This window comes from Ornithodoros turicata, chromosome 2 (genome assembly GCF_037126465.1).
Source record: "Ornithodoros turicata isolate Travis chromosome 2, ASM3712646v1, whole genome shotgun sequence".
Taxonomy (NCBI): Eukaryota; Metazoa; Arthropoda; class Arachnida; order Ixodida; family Argasidae; genus Ornithodoros; species Ornithodoros turicata.
The window spans coordinates 15309147-15328853 of NC_088202.1; the positions used below are offsets into that span (position 1 = coordinate 15309147).

General features: G+C 44.8%; 1 protein-coding gene across 4 annotated transcripts in view; it reads right to left on the minus strand.

Annotated features, from left to right (window-relative positions):
- LOC135385222 (limbic system-associated membrane protein-like) overlaps positions 1 to 19707 on the minus strand; it is a 191357-nt gene that overhangs the window by 127133 nt on the left and 44517 nt on the right. The window lies entirely within an intron of this gene.

Here is a 19707-nt window from a genome sequence, read left to right on the forward strand (position 1 = left end):
CAAAAATAATCGGCGAAATATCCCCGTTCAAATATAAACGCTAAGGAATCCACGGTTAAGAATATATCGTTAAAAATAAATCGTTTCAGAATCCCCCCAAATCCACCCTACAGTAGAGTCATGTGGTATGGCACAAATCAAGGTGAACTGCAAGCAAGCGGTTTAACCTAACCTCAGAGGACCAAACTAGCCTAAACTAACCGAAACCAAACTAAACTAACCTAACATAACATGATATAACCCGGCCTAAATTGCAATCAGTCCGCCTCCGTGCTAGATGGTGAGGGGATTTTGAAACAGTTAATTTTTAATGGTGGATTATTAAACGGTGATCTCTAAGCGGGGATAGCAAGCGGTTTATTTTAGGAGATATATTTTTAACCGTGTATTTTTTAAGCGGATTATTCTTGAATGTTTTATTCTTAAACTTTTATTCTTAGTCGTGGATTTCGGGGACCCCGCCCCCCCCCCCCCAAGCTCTTTGCAGACGACTGTGTCCTCTATAGGCCTATACGCTCTCCTTTCTGACCAGTTGGCCCTTCAGCAGGACCTCAACTCTATTTTTGCTTGGTGTTCTTTATGGCTGCTACCGCTAAATACTTGAAAGTGTCGGCACCTCCCCTTTTCCCGGTCCAGGTCTACCTTAGCCCAGCAATACTACATTGGTCCATCTCCCGTCCCTTTGCCCAACTCTTACAAATACTTGGGCCTTAACATATATTCTAGCCTCTCTTGGTCTGACCATATCCAAGCTATTGTTAATGACGCAAATCGGGCCTTAGGATTTCTTCGTCGTACTTTAAAATCAGTACCTGCCGCTGTCAGGTGTCTTGCGTATCAGACATTAGTTCGGCCCAAACTAGAATACGCATCCAGTGCATCTGGGACCCTCATCATGCTAATCACATCAGTGCTCTAGAATATGTTCAAAATCGCGCCACCAGGTTTACACTTTCCAATTACTCTTACCCTTCTAGAATCACTTCGCTTAAGTCATCCCTTATCCTACCTTTACTCTCATCACGTAGGAAATGTTCCCGCGTATGCCTCTTTCACAAACTCTACTGTGCTTATTCCATTCGCCCACATTGCATACGTCCTCCTAACTACACCTCATTGAGGCTAGATCATTCCTGTAAAGTAGAGCTCATTCGTTGTCACAATTCATACTTCATGTACTCGTTTTTTCCCAAAACTATATCAGACTGGAACGACCTGCCGCAGTCACTCTCGTATCCGTCACTAATTCTGCCTCATTTCGTCGTAACCTTATTGCATTTCTTGAATGTTAAAGTAAGCCTGCATTAAGTTTGTATGTGTATTTATGCATCCCTCCCCCCCTCATGTATCACCCCAGGAACGCATTTGAGGTTTTGTCATAAACAAATAAATAAACTCTGAATTGTGATGTTGGATTGGTTTGAAATTTACCACGATGAAACGTACCCATTAGAGTTCCATGCGGACACAGGAATTTTCCACCTGCATGAAGTAATTGGTGAGTACGGCACGCCGGCAAGGGAAAACTTTTATAGGTCGCTACCCTGCACATTCAACCGTCGATTTATGAGGAGTTACCGTTCCTGGAGAAAATCGTTCATAAATCGAGGGATTCGTAAATCTATGGTCGGAATGAGGAAGGAGAAGTGTCTTGTCCCAGAGGGCACCGTGCGGTTGATAAACCGAGGGTTAACTGTACCAAGTAATTCTTCAGGAATGAAGAATTCCAGATGGTACTGTATACTTCATTCCGGCTTGTTCGTGCAGGTACAAGAAAGCATTGTTGAGACAACGATATATTTTCCCACGCAGCATTTCGGACGAATATTGGCAATACCCGTCCAATATAGGTCCAGCGCTGTCGATATCCAGCTCATATTCAGCAGATATGTTGTTCTTTTGGTTTGCTTGTCTTTGAGAACTTTGAACTCGACAAGGAACACGTGTTTTAGAGTGAGACCTTAAGATACACTGTACGACGTCTATACTTGCCAATTGACAAGCCTCAAATGCCACCGAAAATGCCACAGGGCGTAGAAAGAAAAACAAGAACAAAGAAGCAGTTAGCAAAAAGAAAAGAAAAACAGAGAAGCGTAACTGCAGCCAACGGTTGTAAAACTTCAGCCGATGCTATATTATTTATAACGGACTCTTATTACAATCGTTCATCACAATTCGAAGACCAAAGTGGAGATTGAAGATATTCGTTATTTTTCATAGCTGCCAACTTCACCCACCCACAAAATCTATATCAGAAAAAGGGAGAGCGAGAAAATATCGAAGAAGATTCCTTACGAAAGCAAGCGGAGCTCTGTTTAGAGTTAAATATAAGGAACGGCATAGGCTCGAAATATTGAACGGCATTGTGTCGTTTACTTATTTGATACCGTGCGAGCGCCGCGAAGCAACCGTGACTGTGAGCGGCGTAGAGACATGGACAGATGGAGAGAGGACAGCAGGAAGGAGCGAGGGGTTAGTATGCGTCCTGAGCCGACTTCAACCGGAATTGTGCCGACATCGGCCTGGAAGATCTGCCGGAAAACCCAAGGAAAACCTGAGAGAGCACAGCCGGTGGTAGGATTCGAACCCTCCACCTCCCAGTCTTTTGCACGACCTTGGTTACCATCAACGAGCAGACTAAGTATTTTACTCGCTCGGCCATGCCGCAGGTATACGGGACTTCTAATGCAATGGGGGTTCATGTCCGTTTTGTTTTAATCATGTCCGGTGTAGCAGGTATACGGTACAGTTTAATTCCAACCCTGAACATCAACCAGCGGTAGTCATGGGCAAAAAAAAAAAAAATAATGAACGAACTTCACAACTGCATCAGGCGCTACGAATTACTGGGACTGAAAAACTGAAAGCGGAACAAACGACTGTCTCGAAAAGAATACCGAATACCGTCGTTGATCCCGGGATTCCATAAATATGCGGCTACATGGAAGAGCGCGAAAAAGAGAATTTCGTCGAGGGAACATCTTCAAAAATCATAAAGAATCGAGTGGAACATTGTCCGCGGACTTAGCTGCGCATTGGAATTCCCGAAGGTCCTCGGAATCACCCCACGTGAAGGAATCTACGTGGTAACTTGCTTCTCGCATTCCTGTGGCGACGTGAGGGGAAATAGGTAGAACGGCGGATATTTCTGTGAACGCCCGCGTGCACATTGTTGTGAGAATTTAGGTACATGGCTCGGATGTCGCAACGTGACTGTGTGACGTTTGGGAAGTGGATTGATGCGGTGCAGAGAGCGCATGTTGCAGTCATGGCTGACGATGTCCCTCATTTGACAGGTACGACAGAAAAGGCTCATGGAGTTAGTGACGGCGTGGAAGCATCTTCAGCAAAGCAAACCGTGAAGCCTATACCAGCGAATCTATCCCTCTGTCATTGTCATTCCATTAAAGATTGTCCCAGCGTGTGCAACTGACACGATCGAAATATTGTTTGGCTAATTGTGAGCAGACGTTACTGCTTGAAGCACAGTCACTGCATAAGCTTACATAGTTGCTGTAGCTCGGAATAGCATGGCAAGATGAAAGACGCTAATTTAGCAACAGCCTTCGCATACAGTTTGCTTTTCTGCTACAAATTGTCTCCTAGATTTCCCCATTCATTATCATTAACTTATTTGTTGTTGTTGTTGTTGTCTCCTAGAAGCCAACAGTCGGAGCTTCCGCTACCCTCGTCGCAACACAATAGAGTCCATTTCACTACACGGAGCGTACAAAATGAGGCACTTCCTGTCAAAACACCTCACGGTAACATTCGCGTTCAAAGCCGCTTTGAACAAGACCCTGCAATACAAAAATGCCGTCCTTATCTCAACTTCATAATGACTGTTCGGCCGAAAAATCTCACGCAACAACAACCCTGTGAAATGGCGTCATCACATCCCACATGACTTTTCATCTGGTGCATGTCGTCGGTGACAGGACCATGCCAACCGCGACCGCTGAATACCCGACAGGCAACACCAGGAGGCGCTGTGCACGTACCACTGTAGAAGCGCGGAAGAAGCAGACGACAACGAGAGGGGACGCCCACGAAAAAGGTAAAAAGAAAAGGGAAAAGAGGGAGCTAGAGGGGGAATGGCTGCGGGCTATGAAACCACAACAGTATTTTGCGCTGTCGTTTTAGTTTGTTTCCCTATCCCGACTCACTCATATGTCCCGTCGCAGACGACGTATGGGGACGCACAAGTGGTTCTTTTCGTTTACAACATGCAACGAGGAGGGAAAACGGGAGAGATGGTTGGGCCGTCATATTGCTAGGGGCTGTGTCATGTGAATCTGAGTAGGCGTGTTGTGTTGAGAGACAATCGATCAGTCTACTGTGTCTCAATACAGAATCTTAGGGTGTGACAAGATTGGGAATTGTAGATGCAAGGGTCACGTTATTGAGGTCTGTTCAGTTAGAACAAACGCTGATAGAAAACTAGCTAGACACCTGATCATCTCCACACATCGACAGCCATTAATGAGCTTCAATTCGTTGTTACGTACAAGTTTTCACTTTCACTAGCTTGCATTAAAATACATTAACGATAGCACAAAGAGTGCACATTGGGATGATATCTGTTGTAGGTCGCACATCGGATATATGATGCCAAGGAACAGGCTCTAGGAGCGTGGCCCATATTTCGACGAATGCTGTTTTCGCAGAGTGATTTTTTAATCTGCACGTCTTGTGAGGGGACATCCCAGAAGTGGCTACATGTGACTGACCTCCTTCGGGATGGACCCATAGATTACTGAGGCAGTTTTGTGTTGTGTTTCTCTTTGTACTGTTCCCTCGTTCCCTCCGTCAAGGGTGAAGTTGTATGTTAGATAAATGTTTTCGAGTTGGCGCTGGAAACTAGTGTTGTACATAGTGTACATACGCATTGTTCTATACACTACCTCTTGTATACAGGGTGTTTCACCTAAAGTGATAAAAAAATTCTAACTGGCGACGTAATCGCCGCATGATTGTGGGTCTTCCGGCAGTTATCTTCTAGAAACTTTCGCCGATATTTATGAAGGCTTTGGCCAATTTTAAATTGAAGGAAATTGATTTTTTTCAATTGAAGTTTGAAAATTACCAAGCGTGACCTACCCTTCTGACAAGACCAGAGCAGAGCAAAGGAAGAAGATCGAGTACTGCTATACAAACCCCCTCCATCACCAACTCCTCTACCTCTCTGCAGTTAATTTTATGAACGACATTTCAGTCAGACTACTCCACTGGGATAACGGACCATGTTACAGAGGCACTGAGCACGGATGCTATACTTACACAGGTAGATCTGCAACTTCATCACAATACACACTCAATTCAAAAATAAAGTAATACAAATGTGCTAAATCCCAAATACATACCATCTAAAAAAAGGTCACTGCCTCGCATCTCCACACTCGACCAATAACCATGCGTAAAACTGCATTGCATACTCCAGAAACAGTATACAACGAAAGGTACTAACCCATCACACAAGTGGAACAACAGGACAGTAGACGCGGCTCTTTCTAAAGATCCAATTTCCCACGGCGCCTACAAGTGCTTCAAACAGGGAGATGAAGGATAGATAACTGGAAGAGCTCACGTCTCCCGACTACCGTATCACGGCTACCATCAAACCTTTTGTGTGTCTGCCTCTACGGTTTTAAGGTCTTTCTCCAACCGAGCACCATTTCGCGGTTCATCTTCAAAGGGATGACTGTGACCACTGAATACGTTCATACTGACCAGGACTTCTTGCTTCAGACCAAGAGGCGGCGGCGGCGTCTACGTGCCATGTATTCTTCCTTAAAAGGGGCATTTCATTTTTTTTTCTTTCTTTCTCTCATTCTCGAAAGGCGTTAAAAAGGAGCATTCCAGGATCTACGATCAGCATGATGGAGGGATATGCTGGAGTCCCCGTGGTATTTATAGTTGGCGCTAATGGCGGAGATACTGGGCCCGGTATGTGCCAGATGTTCGATTGCTTTTCGGCACGAGCGGGTAAGGACGAACAAAAGCGTGCAGAAAGCCATTAGCTAAGATCTCGTGGGGATGGTTTGTTTTAGTGACGGTTTTGTTGGCGGCGTTTCCTTCGTGCTTTTATGCGTGGTTTGTCCCGAGTGCAGCCCTTTAATGACAAACCCAAGTGCGTAGCGATCGATGGCTCAGATAGACAAAAGGAGTGGATGCGAGTGCGTTTGGTCTGTGGTATTTTTAACTGGCGAACGAGGAACTTGAAGGAAAACGCAAAGAGAAAGAGAGAGAGAAAGGCGGTTGAACCACACACGAAGAGCAGGAACTCGAGAGATTGCCCTCGTCGTGTTCCTTTATGAGCATGTTTGGAAGGGATGAACAAAATAACGTCATGCGAATGTAACCGCGAACACAAAAATAAATCAATAAAGTCGTTCACTTGAGTATGACTCGAGAAATGCCCAATGCAATTAAAATTTGCAATGTTTAGGTCCACGGTTATCACGGTATAACTTCACCTAAGGCAGCTCACAACTTGTACCAATGGGCAAGCACAGGAAATATTACTCCTGCATTTTTTATTAGCCTCTGATCAGACACGAATCACCAGTGTGTTTCATTTCCTCCTGATCCTTTTTTTTTTATTTCTTTTTCTTTTCTCGTATCTTTTTCAACGGAACAACAAGTTCACCTTACGTTTTGACTGAACTTCCTCTTCTCTTGGGACAAGTATAACAACGTCCCACACAGTCCCGTCGTGTTGACGCCTTTAGTGAATCCAGAGCAACAAACCATACACGTAATATGAACAAAAAAATGCAAAAACAAACCTGAGAAGACTAATATTACCGCGTCTAACCACGGTACAAAGATACATCGTGTCGCGTTTAGCTAATTGCCTGCATGCAACATCCACTCCTGCATGCTTACCATGCCGTGGGAACGAACGTGCCACTGTCCAGAGGCTCCCCAACGTCCCCGTCAGCCAAAGAGCTCAAATGCCATGACCAATTTCTTTTTCTGTCTCGCTCGCCCTCAGCTGTCGTACATGCGATCCTTTCCTTCATGGCGGGGACTAGAATGGTGGACCCCACACGGCACATTCGACGCGGAAAAGTATAGCCTGCATCCCCACTCAGAGTAACGTCGACTGAACGTCGACTTGTGACAGTTAGATATCACAACAGTGGAGATGACTATGAAAAAGTGAGGTCCGACGTTATTATAGTGCAAGGCCGCTCATACGTTACGGTTTAATGGCTGGTTGTCAAAGGGGGAAACCCTGTAGCCTCTTTTACCTCCGCACCAGAATATAACGGCTGCCAACCATTTGACGTGCGGCCAATAGCGTGCGACTGTTGGCCTTTTCCGATGGAAAAGATACGAGAATATTTTTCGGGGTTGTCGTTATTTTAGGTCAAGTTTGCAAGCGATCACGATCTTTGCAATAATCGTGGAGCTGTAACGACTATCATGTGAAGCACCGGTTATTTCTCAAAACGGTACGAGAACTGCGATGCAAGTGACCGACGACTGTGCAGAAAGTTCAAGGAACATACACATGTGGGGAAGGGAGATGCTGCGTGTGATTGTTCCAACTAGGGTATTCGTGCGCTCAAAAATCAGGTCCGCTTTTCCCTCATTTTCTTGAAATTGTGGTAAGTTCGTTTTCTTTATCGTTAGTAATCCCACAGTGCACAGGTGAGCTCATATTGTTATATTACTAGCTTGAGGACTATCAGACATGACCTAATTACGTTAAAACTACCAGGCCAGACTTAAGTCTGTCTCTCTCGGAAGGCGTGCAATGGCAACGGAAACGTGTGTTCCAAGTGCAATCGGGTAGGGTACCGCACCACCGCGGTGAAACACCCCATCTCGTAGACATAATCTGTTCTTGTTGTTGTTGTCTCGGAGAAGAAAACGACAAAAAATTTACAGCACGCCACAGGCATGCACATGGCCCTCATTTTTCACAATGTCATGGTAGTGTTTCGGTCACGAGATGAAGCACACAAATACAATGAAAAGTGATATCACATTATCTTGCCCTGTGATTTCCACGTGACGTGCGGAGAACAGCGCTGTTCTCGCAGTGCTCTTGTTCTCCGCACAAAGGCTTCGACCGACTTGAGAACAGTACGAGAGCCCTCTGTAATCGAGCACTTTCATACGTACATATGTCTCAGCAAGGGCAGTCGCGCCACACAGACAACGCGCATCTCATGATTGAATTGCTGAGTGAATCGGTCCCTCAGGGACCGTGTTAGCGCTGCGTCTTATCGCATCACATCCCCAATCGCGCGCCGTTGCGCCGTTTTACGGGCTGCGCACGTTTAGCTCCCCGGACAGCGCATTAGCCGACAAACCAACGGACAGCGAAAGACACAGGCGTCGAGCTTAAACCTGAACCTTGTCCTGAATATTATTTCCTCCAGAGCAAGTCACTCAATGAATGTATGCTTTATTTAGAGCAGAAACAAATAGGCGTTTTAACCGAAAGCTTGCGATGCATCCAAGAAATGTAACACAAAATGGCTGCGCTCCTTGGGCGGTTTCGTACCCGGAACATCAAAGAGTTCAATCAAATTAAATTAATCAAATTAAATCAAACGAATTAAACCAATGAACGGACACATCCACCACAAAGCCATTACGGTCGACTATATCTCACTGAACTCGTAGCCTAAAATGCATCGAGCGTGCGTGCGCGCATGTCTCTGTTAGTATGTGTTCGATTTTCCATTTGACAAAAGCCGCCCGCGGTGGCTCATTAGGTAGCGTGTCCGCCTGTTGATCCCAAGGTCGCGGGTTCGAACCCGGCCGAGGACGGTGGAAACTTGGTGGAAGGGTACAAGGTGCTCAGACACGCCGTCTTCCGTGATGGGCGTTAAATGTGGTGTGCAGTGTGTCGAGATTTCGGTGCACGTTAAGGGACTCTGGGCAAAATGAATCCACAGACGCGACCACTGTGGCGTCCCTAATGATCGCAGTTCTCTCGTGACGTAAAGCCCCGAATTATTATTGTTATCGATTCCACGAAAAGTGCACTGGGCAGTGTAAAGCAGTGACTCCATTGTTAAGGAGTGTATGACAGGTGCTGCTCTCGTGCAAAGTACGCTATAGACACCAATTGAATAGAAACGTGTATAAGCCTGATATACTTATAGTTTGTGTGTTTGTTTTTCTTTTCTACTCCGCTCTTTCCTTTTTTGCTTCGCTGGGAATAGCAAGCCGCCGTAGCGCAGGCTAACCTTTCCCTCCTTTTTTATATAATAAACAAATCCCCCCCCCCCCCGATATACTTGTTCAGTTTCTGCGGGTTTGTGGCCTTCTGGGTGAACTGTGACCAATTTCGTCTGTGTTTGTTTCCCTGTATTTGTTGGGAAGAACAAGCCGCCGTAGCGCAGGCTAACATTTCCCTGTATTTTTTTGTATAATAAACGTATATCCCCCCCCCGCCCCCTGAGATCGTCTGTCACCGTCATCTGAGCCTTATCACCACTTTTTGAGTGACTGTTGTAGGAGCAAGAACAGGTCGATCTTAAGAAAAATATTTGCTAGCATGCACAAGAGCGATAGTAAGCCACCTTGAACAGCCACAGCTACCCCATTCATGTCGTTTGTGCGTGCGTGCGTGATCAAATGTTATGTGATGACAAATTATTAGCGAAGGGCCCCCTTTGACACCAGCGCAGATATCAGAGCAGCTATCAGAACAGCAAACATGGAACATTCGCATTTTAAAAGTGGAATGCGATATTACTCTTACGCAATATATGAAAAGGGACTCGCGTCTGATATGCTCAGCCGTGCAGATCCAAATATGGCATGCATGCAGAGAATGAACGACGCGTGGTGGTCCCGAGGAACTCTCGAAAGCATTCCTCTCGAAAGCGATGTTTCATCGCGGGAAGCACATTAGCGGCGGTAATGGCCAGAAAGGCACTCATCTTATCAGACCCCAGGCGTCGATGTGAACGGGATTACGATCTCACGAACCTGCTTTGAGACTACCCATGAGCACGTCCGCTGAAGCAGCCATGGCAGCGCCGAAAAAGGATAGGGCTGGCGTCACAGCAAGAACAATATTCGATAGAATGTGGCAAGTTGTTTGGAAGAAAGCTATGTGGGATGACGTTGCAACCGATTCAGTGAACGATTGGTGCCATGAATGGTGTCTGCACCTAAAACGGATATTTGGAGAAAGCAAGGGCAGACAGGACAAGGCACAGGGACAGGCCACAACGTGCACAGCGTTCAGCGGACGTGTCTTGAACGCTGCGACTGTGTAGTGATGTGATGTGATGTGATGTGAATAAAGAAAAAAATGGGGATGTAAGTTTCGACGAAGTCAAACTGGCTACCCCAGTACACTTAATACAGAAAGTTCAATCTGATGATGAGATGATGAAAACGCAAAAGGATGATGTCCAGAGACGAACAGAGATGATAATTGAGTTCAACATGTAGGTCAAAAAGTTCAAGAGCTGCGCCCAAGTTAGAGTAAAGTGGCGGAATCACCGGGGCACACACAGGACACATCACACATTCACCGTGTCATAGGATGTCCATAAGCCCGGTTGCATGCAAAAAGTCTTCAAGTGCCCTTAGCGCCTTGTCGGACGAAGGAGGACCTAATAGTTTCGTGATGTCGAAGGCTCGGGAGTCCAAACGAGAGAGGCTTGTCTCTAATGCCCTTCGAGCATCGACGTACTTCTGACACCTGAGAAGGATGTGTTCTACATCCTCTACAACGCCACACTCACTACAGTTCGGAGAGTCTCGCTTTCCGATTTTGAAGAGGAGACGTGCGCTGTACGGTACATTGAGCCGTAGCCTATGTAGGACAGTTGTCGTTTGTCGCGTAAAGGAAGGTGGTACTCGAAAGCGTAACCCTGGGTCGACCTTATACAGAAGCGAATCCCGAGCCGATCCTGTTAACCAGGAGGTATTGCACATTCTTTGTTTTAACTCGTTCAGCATTCGGACTGTGTAGTCCATCAATGAGCTTGTCGCGTTCTTCAGGCATGCATATCTATTTAGGGTGTCCCAGAAAACGTGTTAATTGAATTATGTTAATAGATATATAAAATAAATAATATTGAACAATACGTTATAAATATATATACATAACATTATAAATAACCTTAAATATATAAAAATAAAAGCTACGCCACCTAGAAACATACCGTCAAAGGCATTTGTTCTTCTTACTAGCTTTTTGACACCTTCTGATATCAATGTTATGCAACTTAAGTTTTATTATGCCAATATTTACGAACTGGACTCATAGAACTGGACATAGTGTAGTATACTCACGTATAATTTATATGTTTCTTGTGACGTACTATTAAGCCCGAAAAATATGTTCAGCATGAACAGCGAACAGATATTTACATTATTGCTTCATGTAGTAAATTTCGCACCTGTTTACGTTAGTAGTGAAGAAGTCAGCAAAAAAGAAAAAAAAAATACAAAAAAAAATACACTTTGAAGTCACATACCAATTGTGCCCGTCTTTGAAACATCCCGAGCTGTTTAAGAACGCCTCAGAATGTATGTTCAGAACACCCACAACGAGCAAATACTGTACTCTGCTAGGTATTACAGTAAATGAGAAAATGACTAACAGTAACCGGACATTTCAGTTTTTTTAAGTATCTAGGAAACTGGAACACTGGCGAAAAACAAAACGGTCCTCGGCGTAAAAAAAAAAAAGAAAGAAAAAGGAAAGAAAGACTGCCCAAGGAATTTCTGATAACAAAAAAAAAATATATATATATATATATATATATATATAAATGCAGTTTTCGCGAACTACAATGCATAGACGGGGCAGAAATTGCTTGTTTAGTCATTGTAGCTGTGTGACTTATCAATCAATAACGCGTCCTGGAGTAGCGAGTCCCGAGCGGCCGGGACTAACATCTCAATTTTTTTCTTTTGCAAATCAAATCAAATCATAACCACTGAACATTGAAAAGTTAGGTTACCTCCATTTCCTTCTTCATTTTTTAACTCGTTCTCAAAATTAAGTCTGACCAAGTCGTCCTTCCGTTTGAGTAAGTCAAAATCCCCGGGAACTTCGCATCGCCACAGAACTTCATGCGTTCACTAGTTCTTGTCTAGCCTGAACTTACTACAATACATTATACGTTATATGTATTTCGTATTTGCGTGCCAAAACAAATAGTCTATATTTATAATAGACATTACACTATGATTTGTTCTGCAACGTTCGCTAACGAATCTTACTCGTGCTAGAGCGAAAATTTCGCTCCTTTTTCCAGACTGTTTTTTTTTTTAGGGAAAGGCACGAAATATTTTTTACCAGTTTAAAATTTCTGAAAATTTTGCATCTCTATATGTGGGTGACTGCAGATAATTTTGACTATACCTGGGATTATACCTGGGATACCCGAAAAGCAATGTTTACTACCCCCATAATGCTGCCGTCCTCGACCCTTCTCACCGCTCACCACTCATGACAAAGCTCCCTTCATGCTACACAAGTTCTCTATCACGTCGTTATTTTCAAAGCGTTGTGTTATATTCAGAGTTTCCGAACCAAATTGAATGCGAGGCTTTTCCGAGCAGGCGACTGCACACAAATTACTCGCTTTATAATGCTGCATGCCACCGTGCAGAGCTATCCTACTTTAAACGGGCCAATGCAAATGAGTTTTGCCATGAGAACGATCGTCGCCTCATCTGCACACGACCCGTAGTTCAAGGCCCGAACGCTAGCGCACGCAATTTAGCTCGCCACAGTTCAAGCTTATGAGATGTGGGGCAGAGGATGTGTAACTGAACCTGCAACATGTGGCAAGCTGTGTCAACAGATGTGCTATACGATGTTACCATGTGTCTTGAACGTCAAAAGTCTACGAAGTATAACGTTATCGACGCGCAGGCGCTGAAAAGACGTGGACTTTAGCAAGCGAAACCTTTTAGGCATGCGAAATCGTACAGAGACGTACTGCCCGAAAGGAAACACAATTTATCAACTGTTATACCAACTGCTATAACAACAACTGATATACCGACATACCTAAAAGTTTGCGCTACTCAAACAAAAAGGATATAGGGCGGTGAACTGAGTTCAAGTCCCAGTGTGTGCAGTATGTGTGTCTTCGTCTAAGCCAAACGTCGGCACAGTGGCTCGTCAAGTTGGCCCAGCACGCATGATCTCCCCCGAACAACATGTCACCATATGGGCAAGAAGACCGCTCGGTATAACGGAACGTTACAACGAACTGACCAACCTTACATCAAATACAGTTGATAAGCCGACGCGCTTGCGGAAAACGGGGATTGTAAATTCTGCCGCAGATTTCATCGCCTTGTGGGTGTATGTTTTTTGTTTGTTTGTTTGTTTTCTCTCACTATTGTCGACGTTTTCTCCGAGATCCATTTTCTTTTCCCCAATCTGCTTTCTCTTTCTGTTTTGCCCCAGAGCAAATTATTATACAGTTACTTTCTTTCTTTTTTTTTTTAATTGGGTGTTAGCGCCGGGACGCAACTGTGGCTATGAGCGACGTACAGATGTGGACAGACGGAAAGAGGATAGCAGGAAGGAGTGGGGGACAGGGGGTTAGTATGCGTCCTGGACCGACTTCAGGGGGAACTGTGCCGACATTCTTCTGGAAAGTCTTAGGGAGAACACGGCTATAAGATCTCAGAGTTCGATATTTTTTCCTTTTAAAACAAACCGACACCAAACCTAATTCCTGATATTTCTTGTGAAATATTTATATTTTGTACACACTAAGAAGTGTGGTGGTGCTGAGAAAAACCGACCGCTCGCCCATCGCGTCACCACTTAAACACTTAGCTCATGGGTACAGCTACCCTGTAGAAACCCTATACAAGATTTAAAAGCAACTAAACGACTTCGTTTCAAACGCGTAATTCGACCATCCTGATCTGCCGTTTTCAACCTTCACACCGACTGCTCCGATCCTGCGAACCGGCGGAACCTAAATCTTCGTGAAAATACTCGGAAGCCCTACGCCAGTCGCTTGGCGTCTGGCGGCCTGGAGAGAAGGAAGAGTTCCTAGAAGTGGTGGCGCTGCGTCAGTTCAACCAGCAAGCGCAACAACGAAACAAGGTTATCCATGTACACAAGATCTGACCCACATGGCTTCATTGCCAAGGGAGGGATCACCTACAAGTATAGTGCTCTGGATGGCTCGATATCAAGGCGCCGGTGAAGTGCTTGGCACCGGGCCTGCATTCAAACAGTACCTGCTATTCTCGATAGAGACCGTCAGATATGTTCCACAGACAAATGTGCAAACGCATTAGACGCGTAAAAGGACAGCCATCTGAAAGCAGGCATGATTGAATGTAGCGTAAGGAAAGCAAAGGTACTTCGAATAGAGACGTTGTATATTATAACGTTGTGTGAGCACGTCGTATTCATTTCCGTTCTTCGAGACGCTTCAGATTATATGCTACAACGTGCGAAAGCGCACTGTAATCTGAAATTTCCAGAGCTTTGCCAAAATACGCTCGCACACCAGGGTTACACAAAACCGGTCGTGCACGAGACAGGGGTCCGACTATTTTTTAATTGCCTCCAATTTGAACTTTGTCCGACGCTGTAGGCAGTTTTCACGGTATAAGGTGACTTCGTCTCTCTCTCTCTCTCTCACACACACACACACAACCTGAGGGAGAGGGACCATGAAGTTCGCCTTTTCTTGCAAACGGCTATAAGATGGCAACAGACTCCGATGTTCAATTCACGATCGAAGTATTCCGCAACTTTTCATATGTGGCCCCTGGCTACATATCCAAGGCATATGGAAAAATAATATATATATATATAAAAGAAGAGTTTTCCAGCAGTTTGTTTCGCACCGCGCTCTCCTCTTTACATCAAAACTGTAAACCTGCGACTCGAGAAATCTTTCCCCCATGTTTCCAAAGACGAAAAATAAAGCAGCCGTCGAAGAAGATGCTCACTGCATCCAACATACGGCGGCACAACTGAAGAAGCTCGGCCGTAAATTTACAAAGCGTCATTCGGTCTGGCCCCCGAGAAGGGAGCGTCGGCCAGCATAAACTTTCACTCGCGCTACATGTAAACAAGGCTTCGTTTTACTGTTTGTTATAATACTAATATATAAAAAAAATATTCGTTTCCATATTTAGTAAGCAGCTCAGCGTAAGTCGCATAGGGACAACAGCTCCGCAAATACGCTATGCATGGGATTTCATGTGGCATTATGTAAGAGCGAAAAGCGGAAAAAGTGAAGACAAGCGGAACGCGAAACTGAGATAAAAGTTTGAGAGCGGAACAAAAATTGGAATATTTATGAGCTGCCGTCTGCGTGGAGTACGAAGCAGAGTTCCGCGGCGTATACCGTCACTATAACTTTACGTGCAGAACAAAAAGCTGCCGAACAAAAACACATAAAATCGATTTTGGAATATATAACACGTTTTTGCTCACTTGTTTCAGCATAACATTCTTGAAGAAAGAAATAGTGCTTTAATATAAATCCTTCCAGCAATGAGCATGAAAAAGAAAAAATGAAAGAGAGAAACAAGAATAATGCTATAGTAGACGACGTAAGTTTCGAACCTAACCTCTCTATTATTGGCTCATATATTACCACTTGATATATGCAATTTAGCTTCTTGTGCTCTATTCAAGCACAATCGCGGTAACCGTTTTTCAATCCAAGGTGGACATGACGAAGTGAGAAATAGTTGAATATGTTGTATTCTTGAGCTTGAGCGTGTATTTGTTAAATTGCGTATGTATGATCGCGCTCTGCTCTATGTACGTATTTTTTTTAACGCTTTTGTATCTTTTTGTACTTTTACCACTCCTGCATTAGCTGATTTAGCTCCGATGGGAGCAGACAGTACTTTTGAAATAAAAATAAGTACTTAATAAAGTATGTGTGCGTTGCAGACTTGCGCTATATCTGCACGTTTTCCGTGGGTTTTCATCAGACACCGTAAGATAATCGTCAGCACAGCTCCCTGTGAAGTCGCACCAGGACGCTCGATATCCCCTGAGCAACGCGACACCGGAAGGCAGACGTGGCAATGGCGATGGCAGCTTGTGCAACCGAAGTACGTGTCCCGTCAAGCTGACATTTCAGGTTAGTGCCAGTGGAGTCAGCGGTAATGTGCTCCAACAACAACAACTTTATTTTTAAGGTGATTAATGGGCAGTTCCATCGCCAGGGGCGATACTCTACCTCATGGCTGGTGGTGATGTGGGGAATGTGTAATGTGCTGCGTATCTTGTGACCGGTAGCCAAAAACCGCTCGTCAATAACATGCCATCAAGTGAACGACTAACCAGCCCAGTCAGAAATTACACGACGCGTTTGTCGCACGAAGTGCTTCTGCGTTTGTTCAGATGATTGGCAAGAAGGGAACGCTGAGCTGTCTGACTATTCTTAAACCCAACGGCAAATCACACGAATACAAATTAAAGTAGAATCAACAGCGATCCTGTACAACCCTTATTATTCGCTCCGAAGACGAAACTATAATTGCAAACTTGAGAAGCTTACTCAATGAAGTCACAAACTTGGGACCCCGAATTCACGAAAATTTGAGGTCACGAAATTAAAGAGTTCTATAGAAATAGTTATCAGACTTTTAGTCTTCATCCAGCACATCGGTCTCAGGGAGTTGCTTTGTAACAACATCGCGCAGGCCTAAAAAGGTGATAAGAGCTGTCAAGTTCCGGTTTATTGTATCTTTTTTTCAGATTCTGCTGAACCTTCTTCTGCTGTGAAAGTGCAAGCAAACGTTTAGTCCCGTGACGCATGGGCACATTCTGTCGGAGTTGAGGAAGAAGTAGACATGCACGTTTGAGAATGTCAATGTCAAACAGACAAAAATGGCTTAAACACGCATCCTTGAATCATTTTGTAGAACCCGTACGTGAAATAGAATGCGGAATAGCTGTGGCAATACACTGACCAGTTGAGCTATGTCGAAGTATCCATCACAATCTTTGTAACACTGTATTGTTATGTTTCTTGCAAAAAATAGTGTAATATTACTCCAGGGAACGGGAAACAAAATACTCTCGCGACATTAAATTAAACTGATCAGCATTGAAATCTTCGTAACAACAACAACAACAAATAAATTAATGGTAATGAATGGCGAAATTCGCCACATAAGGTGCGGAAATCTTCGTAAGGTCAAGAAAGCGAAGCTAAAATACTGAGTGTCATACAATTTCTTCAAGAACCTCATGCATCTGACTCATTCGAGCGCAGTTCGAAGCTGCCTGTACTTCCCGCCACTTTAATTGCTGCTGCCACACGCTGCTTCGTCAAAGACACCGGTTCAAATAAAGATAGGAAAAAGCGCGCATGCCATCCGTCGCAACGTCTAAGTTGAAGGGGCGTCGGAGTTCCGGAGAGGATACGCGAATACTCCACCTTACCATGAATAAAACATGCATGCCAATACCGCGAAACGTCACGGTGACCTGCCGTTGCGCGCACCCCCATACTAACGTCTCACGTGGCAGCCGTTGCAGTAGCAGGAGGAACCCCATGTCCCGTGCTAAACTCTCGCCCTCAGGCCCTCGAACGACGCATAAATATGAATACTGTGAAAGAGCGGATGTTCATTACGCCGAATGTGGCGCCGCCTTGCATTTTAGCTCTCTTAATTTTTCCTGCGATATAATAGTTACATTAGTTTCGGTTTCGCCCGTCTTGCTCTAAGGTGGCTCCACTTTTGGACTTCATGAGTCGTTTGCGGAGAAAAATCTATAGTGGATCTGCTGACTTAAATTAGAAATTCTTTAGAAGGTAATTATGTTTTGGGAATGCGGTACACCCTAAGAAAGAAAAAAAAAGTAGCAAATTGGGAAAGGATTTTATCTTGTAGTCCCCTTGATTGCAGTTACTCCCCATTTAGTCACACTATCCAACACTGCAGATATTCTCTAAACTTCGCATGTACTACCAGCGGTTAGTCCAGAAAGAAACTAAGCTGTGGAAATGTACATATATATAGTATCCTCAGTCAACTGCATTAGCTGGAATGAAGGTACTCAACACCGTTGCCTGAAGGAAATGACACGCTGCAGGAAGAACATATGGAAGTCAGTCAGTGAATGAAACCTTGTACACTGTTCCGTCCAAATATTCCTCCGCGTTATGTCCGTGAGAGTTTGAGGATTAGCGACCAATTCGCACAGTGTTCTGAAGCATGAGCGAAATTACACGGTCGGCTCATCTCTGCCTGAAACCCTGCAACCGTTGGTCTCTTGGCTCCAAGACAAGCGGAATAGTTTCGTGCAACGGACATCCCTTTCGAGATGGCTTGGGATGGCTCCGTTTTGACGGTACCCTTACGCGTCATGGACACGACTTAACGAGTTTAAAAGTATGCGCACTATGCATTTCCGGCAAACGCACGACGAGTGAAAACAGTTAATACTGAGGGGTACCTCTGCTAAAGCATAGTTCGTGCAAGTTTAAATGGTAAACTATTGTCGCGCTTCGCAATGAAGCGCCTAGGCGCGTTCCTCAGTGTCATCATTCATGTACCTCCAGTTTTATTGAAGGTAGTCAGTTACGAATACTACATGAAACTGGCGCCCGCGATGCCGCCATATCTATCCTTTTTCGCGCATGCAGTATTATGTAAGCGGTGGTGTCACTGCCCTTGAAATGCATCGTGTGAATGGGCACATATGGGCACCGAATGGGCACTTTGCCTAATTGGTGCAGAAATCTGAAAATTCTCACGATGCAAAACGATTACGCGCAATGACGCTCCGTGGCAGGGAATTCGTACTGAAGGCGCGGGTAGCCCTAAACCATGATGCTTTCCATTTCCCTTATGTCGGCCTCTGTTTTCCCTGGGGCAACAGCAGAACACATATAAAACAGAGGGAACGACCGTTCAAGGCCTCGCACCTCGAGCGTAGCGTCGCAGGACAGGAAAGACGCTGAATGTTACGAACGATCGAGAGCATCGTCTCTTGAGAACGCAGTCGCAGAAAATGGCATAGTTGCCAATTAAGGCAAAGTAAACACTCTCTCTCACGAGAAGGACTTTAAGGTTAGGTGGGGCGGATAAAGTCACAACTCAACGTACTACTCCATCATACCAGTGGCGTGCTCAGTACGAACTGCGTCGCTTCGTGATAACCAACTGTCAGGAGGCCCTCGGCAGGTCGATATCATCACACTATTCCCTCACGTTCCTAACTGGTACACAGAGACCCACGACAGCTTTCCACGGATATAAATTTCGTCATAGGTCGGGATGGTCGTGACAGAAAGCGTATACTGCAACGCAGTCACCAAGAGCCCACCCATGCGAATCGTTCAAATCCGGCGATAACCACAGCGGTACCCAGTTCATCATTTTTGTCGGCCATCCGCACGCTATGTGTCTTGGGGCACCGCAAATGGCAATAGAGATCCCGGGGCAGTAGCACAGTAACGAGACTTCGTTATGAAACATTGGAGAGTTCGAGTACATCGTACGCTATCGCATTTGCGTACGTAAGGGATAGCGTTGATGATTTTGCGCACACCCATAACAGACAGAGAGCTTCACGCAGTGCGCAGAACCATCATACGCTATCTATTAGGTGCGCTATCGTCTTTGCGTGCGATGTACTAAAGCTTTCTATTTACTCACTGGAATGCTGACGCGGACCAGAACTAAAATGTAATACAGAGTTTTAGAAAGGAATAGGACAGACAAGCGCTCTGGAACACCAAATAAATATAA